Below are 10,041 nucleotides of genomic sequence, written 5' to 3' on the forward strand. Positions count from 1 at the left end.
CTCAAGGCCGGACTTGGAGCCCTTGGGGGTTCTATCCCCTTTCACGCCTGGAGTCCGGGAGGTCGCCTTGCGGCGCCTCCAGGACCACCTCCTCCTGGCTTGGAACCTGTTGGGACGCCACCTCGGCGTCGTCCGTAGGGTGGGGGGAGGTAGCCGCCGGAAGCGAATTCACATCCGACGAATCCAGGGAGCCGCTCGACGACTCGTCGAGCCCGGCCTTGGGCGGACTGCATAGACATGTTCGACGTAAGGAAAAAGCTGTGCAATGGGGGAATACTATGAATCACTCTGGTATCCGGATACTTACGATCTCGCCAGGGGCTTGGCCCTGTGCGGCCACTCCTCTTCGCCGTCGTCGGCGTTGGTGGAGTAGTCCGGAGGAGGGGTCTTCCCCTTCTTGGACCCTTCGGCCTCCCCAGTTGGGGCGGCCTTCCTTTTCTTCCCTCCCCCCGCTGGAGGGGGAGAGGTCTCTTCTTCCTCCTCCTCGTCTTCATGGGAGGAGTGCGCCTTGGAGTCGTCGGATGATGAATCCGACACCTCCTGCGCCGGGCACTCTTTCGAGTCCCCGTGGCCTTCTTCTCTCCGGCACCACATAGGGTGCCGGAACCAGCAGCTTCGCCAAGCGAGCGTCCGCTGGGCCTTCGGGCAAAGGAGCCGGACAGTTGATCTGTCCGGACGTCTCCTGCCAATCCTGTCAAAGGTAAGGGAGCTTAGATCCCGCATGGAGTCAAACTATGAAAAACTAATACCCTGTAAAAGGTAAAAACAGCTTACCGCACGAGCTGACGCTGCGTGCTGAATCCGCGATCCTCGGTAGCGGATGCGGGGGCCTCGGCGCCCTTGAAAAGCACCTTCCAGGCATCTTCGTACGTCGTGTCGAAGAGCCTGCTCAGAGTTCGGTGCTGCGCCGGGTCGAACTCCCACAGGTTGAAAGCCCGTTGTTGACACGGGAGGATCCGGCGGATGAGCATAACCTGGACTACGTTGACAAGTTTGAGCTTCTTGTCCACCAGGGTTTGGACGCATGTTTGGAGTCCGGTCAGCTCTCCTTTTTTACCCCATGACAGCCCGTCTCTTTCCAGGAGGTGAGCCGCGTAGGGGGTCCAGATCGGAACTCGGGGGCTGCGACCCATTCAGGTCGCGCGGCTCGGTGATGTAAAACCACCCCGATTGCCACCCCTTTAGGGTCTCCACGAAGGAGCCCTCGAGCCATAGGACGTTGGGCATCTTGCCCACCATGGCGCCTCCGCACTCCGCCTGGTTGCCGCGCACCACCTTCGGCTTGACATTGAAAGTCTTGAGCCATAGGCCGAAATGGGGGCGGATGCGGAGGAAAGCCTCGCACACGACGATAAACGCCGAGATGTTGAGGACAAAGTTCGGGGCCAGATCGTGGAAATCCAGGCCATAGTAGAACATGAGCCCCCGGACAAATGGGTGGAGAGGGAAGCCCAGTCCGCGGAGGAAATGGGGGAGGAACACCACCCTCTCATGGGGCCTAGGGTGGGGATGAGCTGCCCCTCTTCGGGAAGCCGGTGCGCAATGTCGTTAGACAAGTATCCGGCCTTCCTCAGTTTTTTGATGTGTCCCTCCGTGACGGAGGAGACCATCCACTTGCCTCCCGCTCCGGACATGGCTGGAGAAGGTTGAGGTGGGGTGTGCGGACTTGGGCGCTGGAGCTCGAGTGCGCGGAAATGGATAGGCAAAGGAGGAAGAAGGCGTGGATGAAAAGGTGGATCCTTATCCCCTTATATGGGCGGACGCGACTATGCGTCCCCACCAGCCTGGTAAAACTCGCTTATCTCCCAAGCGCCGTAATCAATGGCGCGGTTGGGTTACCCACGCCCGTATTGATGAGAATCCCGGAATAAGGGGACACGATCTCTGCTTTGACAAGACGTGCCAAGGAAACCGCCTCGCTAAACGCTGAGGTGGGACAGTAAAACGATTCGAATAAAGACTTGGCCGTGGTGTGATGTCATGCTACGGAATATCAGCAGATTAGATTTGTGTAAATATTATTCTCTCTATGGCAATATGTGGAAACTTATTTTGCAGAGCCGGACACTACCTTTGTGTTCAAAATCTTCTATGAAGTACTTGGAGGAGGAACCCTCCTTGCAATGCCGAAGACAATCTGCGCGTCGGACTCGTCGTCATTGAAGCCTGGTTCAGGGGCTATGAGGGAGTCCTGGATTAGGGGGTGTCCGGATAGCCGGACTATACCTTCGGCCGGACTCCTGGACTATGAAGATACAAGATTGAAGACTTCGTCCCGTGTCCGGAAGGGACTTTCCTTGGCGTGGAAGGCAAGCTTGGCGATACGGATATGTAGATCTCCTACCATTGTAACCGACTCTGTGTAACCCTAGCCCTCTCCGGTGTCTATATAAACCGGAGGGTTTTAGTCCGTAGGACAGAACAACAATCATACCATAGGCTAGCTTCTAGGGTTTAGCCTCTCTGATCTCGTGGTAGATCTACTCTTGTACTACCCATATCATCAATATTAATCAAGCAGGACGTAGGGTTTTACCTCCATCAAGAGGGCCCGAACCTGGGTAAAACATCGTGTCCCTTGCCTCCTGTTACCATCCGCCTAGACGCACAGTTCGGGACCCCCTACCCGAGATCTGCCGGTTTTGACACCGACAAACCGCATTTTTGCTCAGTGCGGGGTTCTGGTTAGGGACAAGATCCCGATCAGCATCCAGCAATGGTTAAAGCCGGCTACAGAAGACCCTGAGGTGTCTTATGTCAATGATATGTAGAAAAATGATCTTTGGACTGAGCTGAAGTCAAATTTCACCCTACCGCTAGAGGATGATCCGGAGAAGCCAGTTAAAGAGCAATTAATCAAGTCTTTTGCTCTTAAGAGGATGGCAGACCTATTCAAGAGGTGGAAGAAAGAGCTGAATAAGTTTGTCGATAAAAAAGAGACACTAGAATTCAAGGGCAGATATGAGAAGATCAGAGATCACTGGCACACATTTGTGGCCCACAAGACATCGGAAAAGAGTAAGAAGATGTCGGCTACAAACAAGCAAAATGCTGCGAAGAAGAAGCATCACCATCGCATGGGGTTAGGTGGCTACCTCGTAGCCCGGATTAAGTGGGCCAAGGCTGAGAATGATCTAGTTGATAAAGGGATCGAACCAGAGATAATTAACTGGCCAGACCATTGCCGGACTTGGTTCTTCGGGGCTGGCGGAAACTTGGACCCTGTATCAGGGAAGTGCATTTGGACGGACGAGCAAATGGAAATACCAGTCAAGAGGCTTAAGCACTATATCGAAGCAGCGCAGCAAGGGACGTTCGTTGCAGACAGAGAGAACGACGAGCTCACAATGGCCCTCAGGAATCCTGAGCACCCTGGACGGACACGTGGCATGCCAGGCTCCATTCCGTGGAAGGCTGGGTTTCCGGACGCAGGCGGTTACAAATGCCACGAGAGGAGGAAGAAAGTGGAGCAGACCCAACTGCAGGCGCTGCACGCTAGGGTACAAGCGATAGATGAACGAGAAGCAAATCGCAGCAAACGAACTGCCGAAGCTTCCCCCGAAGCTACCCTGCCATCTCAGCGGAGAAGCAGCGTGGCTTCCACTGAGCTGCTTCAGCCAGAGCATGTGTTGACGGCTCCTGCCAGCTATCCCGTGGATGCTATCACGGAGTCTCAAAATTGCCACCTTATGATGCAATGGATTAATATGAAGGTCAAGGCGGCTGTTGGCTCTGTTTTTCCTACTGAACCCGGCGCAATTTTTCACTACCGGCCGATTCCAGAAGGATATGCTAGGGTGATGGTGGATGAAATAACGGAGGGATTTGAGGGCCTCCAGCTTGACCACCCTACCGGTGAAGGGGAGACTCGGCTGGGTTCTGCTCTGAAGACTCCATGCCTATGGCGGAAGGAGCTCATCAACCTTCCGAACTGGATGCCTCCTCCTCCTCCTCCTCCTCCGGCGAGTTAGGGCACTCCGCCTCCTCCACCGCCTCCTCCTCCAGCGAGTGACGATCAGGGCACTCGGCCGGCTCCTTCTCCAGCGGGTGGCGGCACTCCGCCTCCTTCTCCGCCTGCGCCGGCGCGCCCGAGCAGCCAGCCTCCTCCTTCTCCGCCTATGCCAGCGCGCCCAAGCAGCCAGCCTCCTCCTTCTCCGCCTCGTCAGCAAGGGCAGAAGAGACCCACCGCCGCTCCGGCTTCTCCGGCGTGTCGTAGTCCTTCTCCTCTGCCTCGTAAGCAAGTAAAGAAGACAGCCGCTCCGTCTGCTCTGTCGGCGTCTAGCAGTACAGCCAGAGGCGGGAGGACATACAGATTCGGTCCTTCTCTGAAGACTCCAGAGAAGTTACCATACGAGAGGACCCCGATGGAGAACGCCGAGATCACGCGAGAAGAAGTGAGGAACTTCTTTGAAGGGGTGAATGCAAAGAAACATCCACCTTCGGAGGAGAAGGTAGATCCGGTGAAAGCGAAGCGCACTCTGGCTGCCCTGGCAAGACCACCCAAGTCTCCGCCGAAAGGAAACTATGAGAGCATTATTGGAAAGGCATTTGCCGAAGAGGAGCGATCGGGAAGTACTGTCAGTGATCAAAGGATGAAAGAACGACGAGCTGGGAAACAAATTGCCTAGCTCGGCGAACAAGCGAAGCAATCGTGCCCCCCGCTCAAGGTGCCTAGCGACATCATCGCTAATGATACAAGGATGGTGCCCGGTTATAGCAATCTTGGAGAGTACCTGCCCGACGATGTACATTATGATTTCTTGGAGGTGCAGATACAAAGATATGAGTACGGGAAGCCTCTCGTCAAAGATGAAAGATCTCTATCAACGATGATGCGAAGATTGCATCATTGGTACTTGAAAATCTGCAGAGAGTCTGGGGGGAGGAATACTTTGTATGTGAGAGTTAAAAAGGAGCATGACCTCGTTGGAATTGAACTGTTGCATGTTCCATTTGAGGAGTTCTTTCAGTTTTTCAATCAATTGGCCCTCGATAAAGCAACGGTCACCTGCTATTGTCTGTAAGTAGTACTACTTCTGTCATTAAGTCTCTCTATATAGCTCAGCTCTTTCATTGCATGTATTTATAATTATCCTCACTATATTATGAAGATTGAAGATCGTCGAATTGAAGAAAAGACAAGTCGGTGATATTGGGTTCATTAACACAAATCTCATAGATGCAACTGAGGTTAAATTTCATGCTGCAGATACCAAGGCCAACATGCTACGATCGTTGGTAATAAATGAAAACAAAGATATAATACTCTTTCCTTACAACTTCAAGAGAGTGTTACTGTCTTGTGCATATTCGGTTTCCCTTATATATTAGTCAAGGTTATAGCAATGTAATTGATGAGTTATGCATGTGTGCGCAGGTTCCACTATATTCTCCTAGAGATTAAGCTTGAGCAGGGAGTAGTAACTGTCTTGGACTCTAAACGAAAAGATCCCCAGGAGTATGCGGACATGACTCAAATGCTCGAGAAGTAAGTTAAATCGATCATTATCCACCATATCAGCAACTTTTTTCATTTCTGATATCAAGTAATTGTTTTCTTTGTCTGGCAGGGTTTGGAGAAAATTCACCAAAAAAGCTCCGGGACTGCCGAAGAAGCTGGAATTTAGACACCCGAAAGTAAGTACTATAGTAGCATGTTCCGCGCATCTCCTAGTGATTCAAGCGCTAGTTTCATCAATACCATTTGACATTCTTGCTTATCAGTTTGATTGACCTATATTTCTTGTAAAGTGGTTGTGGCAGGAACAAGGGAATGATTTCTGTGGATACTACGTTTGCGAGTCCATCCGCCACACGACCTGTGAGCGGGGCTACTCTGACGAACAATATGAAGTGCGTAAATAACAATATTCACAATTTTATTTTATTACCATCATTTGTGTTGAGTTTCATTTATTCATATATGTATATGTATTGACCCCCTTCTTCAAATTAGATGTTTCGGATGCGGGATGAACTCCTAGCACCAGCTCGCATGCGAGCAATTCAAGAGGAATTGGCGGCATTCTTTCCTGACCACGTGATCGCTGAAGACGGAGAATACTATGTGGACCATGCGTCCGTCTGTTAGGAGATTATATTTGTAAGAGATAATTATTGTATATATGTAGCCGTTAGTGTCGGATAGATATACGAGAACTTGTTGTTTGACCAATCTCTCGGAGAAGTAGAGGTGGTCGATATCACTTCTCTCTGTATGCATATATGTTCACGATGATCTTCTGTTTCCTTCGTTTGCTTACTAGCTAGCTAGCGTGTCTAGTCCTCTCTATATGTATGTATAGTACGTAGCGTCGACCAAGCACGGACATAAGAGAGGACACTTATCTCTATTAATTAGCTAGCTAACACAATACATGAAACACCTAAATTAACCCCCCCCTCCCAAACCCCCCCTTTCAAAAAAAACAAAAACCCCAGCCATAGAAATGCTGACGCGTGGATGCCTATTGGTCTTAGTTGGTGCCACCAACCGGGACCAAAGGCCCTCCTGCCTGGGCTCCGCGCACAGGCCACATGGAGGCCCATCTGTCCTGGTTCTGGACTGAACCGGGACTAAAGGGACAGGGCATTAGTACCGACCCTTTAGTCCCGGTTCAGGAACCGGGACAAAAGGCCCTTACGAACCGGGACAATAGGCCCTTTTTCTACTAGTGCAAGGTCGGTTACAAAGGAGGAGATATACATATCCGTATTGCCTAGCTTGCCTTCCACGCCAAGTAGAGTCCCATCCGGACACGAGACGAAGTCTTCAATCTTGTATCTTCATAGTCTAACAGTCCGGCCAAAGGATATAGTCCGGCTGTCCGGAGACCCCCTAATCCAGGACTCCCTCAGTAGCCCCCGAACCAGGCTTCAATGACGATGAGTCCGGCGCGCAGTGTTGTCTTCGGCATTGCAAGGCGGGTTCTTCTCCAACTTTCAAGTGTTCGTAAGCAGTGTCCGGCTCCATAAATGTTGAACCTCTTGGCTTCTGTGCCCAATAAGGGCTTTCTCCCACGCGTCGAATGAATACGAGGCGCCAGGGCGTTTTTACATTCCCCTAGCCAGATAAATAAATTGTCTATTAAAGGGATGGGGATTCTTAGATCCGATCCATACCATCCTCCCCCAGCGAGAATTCATCAGAGCGTGCTTCGGAAAGATCCATTCCAGCATGGCCGACCTCCGCAGCTCCTCCTCCCGCCCCCGTAGCCCTAAGCCCGGTGATTGGGAGAGGTGTTCAGTCCCGCACAGTCGATTAGTCGAGCTGCAGACTAAGGGATTTCTCCCTCCGGCGTATATGGTGCCCGTTCGAGCCGGGCTTGCCACCTACAATGGCGGGGCAAGCGGAGAGCTTTCCTTGTCCCTCCATGGGGGAACGGGTCTGCCTTGTTCCTTATACTAAGGGGACTCGGATTTCCAATTCATCCGTTCCTCCGCGGGCTCCTGGAGTTCTACGGCCTCCAATTACACAATCTCACCCCTGCCTCCATTCTACATATCGCCGGCTATGTTGCTCTCTGCGAGTTGTTCCTGGGCTGCGAGGCTCACTTCGAGCTGTGGAAAAGGCTATTCTGCCTTGTCCCTCGCACACAGAGGGAATCACTTTATCAAGTGGGCGGAGCCGAAATATGGCGCATCGCCGATACCGGATACCTGTCCGGTACCCCGAAGAAGTCAAAGACTGGCCTTCAGAATGGTTTTATATGGAGGACGTCCCCCTTCCGGACCCTGTTCGGCGGGGTCTTCCTGAGTTCAACAATGCTCCTCTGAAGAAGCGCCGAAGTTGGCGCCCACGGAGCCCCCAGGCGGAAGACAACGGAGAAGTCCTCTATCTGATGAACCGGATCAAAGCACTGGCTCGATCAGGATTGACAATAATCGAAGTTATGTCGATTTGCATAATGCGGGGAGTGCAGCCACTTCAATATCGTGGGCACCCCTTGTGGTGTTATAACGGGGCGGATGACGCCACCCGCTGCGGGCGTAAGGGTCCGGACAATGCTGCCGCTCTAGCGAAGATTCTGTCCGAACTGTTCAAGGGTGAGGAAGAGGAGTTCACCGCATCAAAGCCACGGGATGGATTCTCCATGTACAATCCTCCAAGCTGGGTAAGTTATATCTCCCTGCTCCCATTTTTCCCGCATTCTTATCGTAAGTATTCACCTTGCCACTTTGCGGCAGGAACTGCGAAAAGCCATAAAGGAGGTCAGCAGCCCTTCTCCACAACCAGAGGACCCTGACCGGGCCCTCGACTCCGGACTTGAAGAAGATCCGGTTATCTCCGTGGAACTGATAGACCGACAGTTCTATCAGTTAAGCTGCGACGATGCCCTGGTGGCCATTACGCCGACTATCTCGGACTGCTCCCTGCATCGCAGGTAAGAAAAATCAAAAAGTCCCAACTCCAAAACTAGGATCCCCTTTTAGGCACTTCACCCACCATATACACATGGCATCTTTTACAGGGAAGGCATTCGGGACGCCCTGCCGAACCGCAACAACTCGCCACAAGAGGTACCGAGGCCGGGTAGGCCAAAAAGGAAGGCGGTCAGGACGGAGACGTCGGCACAAAGGTATAGGAAAAACCCCGCTCCGTGGTTGTCTTATTTCTCAAATTAATGACGCTCATGTTTCTTTAATAGAAAGAACGCTCGCCGGAATATGTCCGGCGATGCTGCCAATCAAGCTGCCACCAGTCGGGCGCTAGGACCGGACTGTTGGGGATCGTAGCAGAAATTTAAAATTTTCTACGCATCACCAAGATCAATCTATGGAGTAATCTAGCAACGAGGGGAAGGGGAGTGCATCTACATACCCTTGTAGATCGCTAAGCGGAAGCGTTGCAAGAACGCGGATGAAGGAGTCGTACTCGTAGCGATTCAGATCGCGGTTGATTCTGATCTAAGCGCCGAACCACGGCGCCTCCGCGTTCAACACACGTGCAGCCCGGTGACGTCTCCTACGCCTTGATCCAGCAAGGGGAGAAGGAGAGGTTGGGGAAGACTCCGTCCAGCAGCAGCACGACGGCGTGGTGGTGGTGGAGGAGCGCGGAACTCCAGCAGGGCTTCGCCAAGCACTACGAGAGACGAGGAGGGAGAGAGGTAGGGCTGCGCCAAGAGGGAGATGATCTCGCGTCTGTTGCAGCCCCCAATACCTCAAGTATATATAGGGGAAGGGGAGGGGCTGCGCCCCCATCTAGGGTTCCCTCCCTAGGGGTGGCGGCAGCCCCAAAACCCATCTAGGGTTGCGGCCAAGGGGGGAGAGAGGGGGGCGCACCTAGGGTGGGCCTTAAGGCCCATCTGGACCTAGGGTTTGCCCCCTCCCACTCTCCCTTGCGCCTTGGGCCTTGGTGGGAGGCGCCCAGCCCACCTAGGGGCTGGTCCCTTCCCACTATTGGCCCATGTAGGCCTCCGGGGCTGGTGGCCCCACCTGGTGGACCCCCGGACCCCTCCGGTGGTCCCGGTACACTACCGGTGATGCCCGGAACACTTCCGGTGGCCAAAACCATACTTCCTATATATATCAATCTTTACCTCCGGACCATTCCGGAACTCCTCGTGACGTCCGGGATCTCATCCAGGACTCCGAACAACATTCGGTAACCACGTATATCTATTCCCTATAACCCTAGCGTCATCGAACCTTAAGTGTGTAGACCCTACGGGTTCGGGAGTCATGCAGACATGGCCGAGAAAACTCTCCGGCCAATAACCAACAGCGGGATCTGGATACCCATGTTGGCTCCCACATGTTCCACGATGATCTCATTGGATGAACCACGATGTCGAGGATTCAATCAATCCCGTATACAATTCCCTTTGTCTAGTGGTACGATACTTGCCCGAGATTTCGATCGTCGGTATCCTGATACCTTGTTCAATCTCGTTATCGGCAAATCTCTTTACTCGTTCCGTAACACATCATCCCGTGATCAACTCCTTGGTCACATTGTGCACATTATGATGATGTCCTACCGAGTGGGCCCAAAGATACCTCTCCGTTTACACGGAGTGACAAATCCCAGTCTCGATTTCG

Source organism: Triticum urartu, chromosome 5, assembly GCF_003073215.2.
Source record: "Triticum urartu cultivar G1812 chromosome 5, Tu2.1, whole genome shotgun sequence".
Lineage (NCBI taxonomy): Eukaryota > Viridiplantae > Streptophyta > Magnoliopsida > Poales > Poaceae > Triticum > Triticum urartu.